Below are 1,513 nucleotides of genomic sequence, written 5' to 3' on the forward strand. Positions count from 1 at the left end.
GCAGGCAATGCTCTTAACCACTGAGCCATCTCTCCAGCCCTGTGATGAAGTCTTAAAGGTCCCTGCTTAGCCTGTCCACCTTCTCCTTAGGGACCTATATCGGACGGGAACTAAGAAGGAGGGCAAACCCCGAGACCAACCACCCGGCAGCAGCAGGCTGAGAGTTGGCAGCAAGGCGTGGTTAGAACCCTCACAGCCAGCAAGGCAGGGAGCGAGCCTGGGTAGAGAAAGAGTGGTCCAATGTCGCCTGTCCCCCAGATGTCTTGATAAGGCAGCAGCAGCAGGCAGGTGCTCCAGTGGACGGCCCTTGCCCTGGTGTCAGGCTGGAGGCAAAAGGACCCTTTTCTCCATTTTTCCAGAGGAACAAGCAGGTAGTCCCAGGTCCCACTTCATTGGAAGAATTGCAAATTTTCATCCCTTCCCTCCTCCCAAGCACCAAGGACGGAGGATGTAGCTCAGCAAGTGCTTGGTTGGAGTATGGGAGGCCAGGGCTTCTTCTCGTTATCATGGTTTAGTTTTCAGTTAAGTCTTTTTTAAATAGACTCCCAATCCAAATCCAAACAGTTGTGAGCTGCCATGTGGGTGCCAGCAGTGTTTGAACCCAGGTCCTCTGGAAAGTCAGCCAGTGCTCTTAACCGCTGAGCTATCTCTCCAGTCCCCTCCAGCCTCGTTCTTTTCACCATGTCCCTCTCTTGCTCTCTTGTCCCTGCATCCAAGTCACGTGATTACTTGTGTATCTTCGTAGAGACTTGCTACTTCGTTACAACGCGGTCCCTCAATCACGGGACAATGGGTGTGACACAGAATGGCCACCGACCAGGTCATGTGTTGAGCAGAGCTCATGCATGAGGACGACTGTGTCAGCGAATTTCCGAATCTCAGCTCGGCTGGGCTGCCGACTGACTGTGTCCTTGAGAAAATCCTCAGCTCTTAGCAGTTCCTACCCACCCAGTTCTGGGCTACAGTGAGGGTCAAATTAAATAATAGACTCCAGAGAGTTCTACTTCACAGTGACGTCACGGTGGTGACACTGGCTTCCTGCCCAAAGGAACAGTCATACTCAGCCTTTGCCAGGTCAAGGGAGGGGAGTGCTACCTACAGCAGCTGGGGGCACTGAGTGGCATCACCCAACTTGGAGGGGTAGATGTGCACTTCATAGGACTCTGATCTGGGAGAGATCAGGTGATCATGATCACCACACTGAGAGGCACAGTGGCAGATCCCTTCCAGCATACCCTGAGCTTCTTCCCAAGTTTAAGTTCCCCAGGGCAACTTAGTCTGGTTCAGGAAGATGAGGGTTTCCTGCTTCTTCATGGTCAGCCAGGTGGCTGCATATAAGCACATACTGGAGCAGGGAGACTGCGTGAGGAACTGTGGACAGGCATAGACCCCCGAGTGCCCTGTCCTGGACCCCTGCATGAGGGACTGTGGACAGGCATAGACCCCGAGTGTCCTGCTCTGGACCCCCTGTGTGAGGGACTGTGGACAGGCATAGACCCCGAGTGTCCTGCTC

The sequence above is a fragment of the Microtus ochrogaster genome, unplaced genomic scaffold (genome assembly GCF_000317375.1).
Source record: "Microtus ochrogaster isolate Prairie Vole_2 unplaced genomic scaffold, MicOch1.0 UNK31, whole genome shotgun sequence".
NCBI classification, from domain to species: Eukaryota; Metazoa; Chordata; class Mammalia; order Rodentia; family Cricetidae; genus Microtus; species Microtus ochrogaster.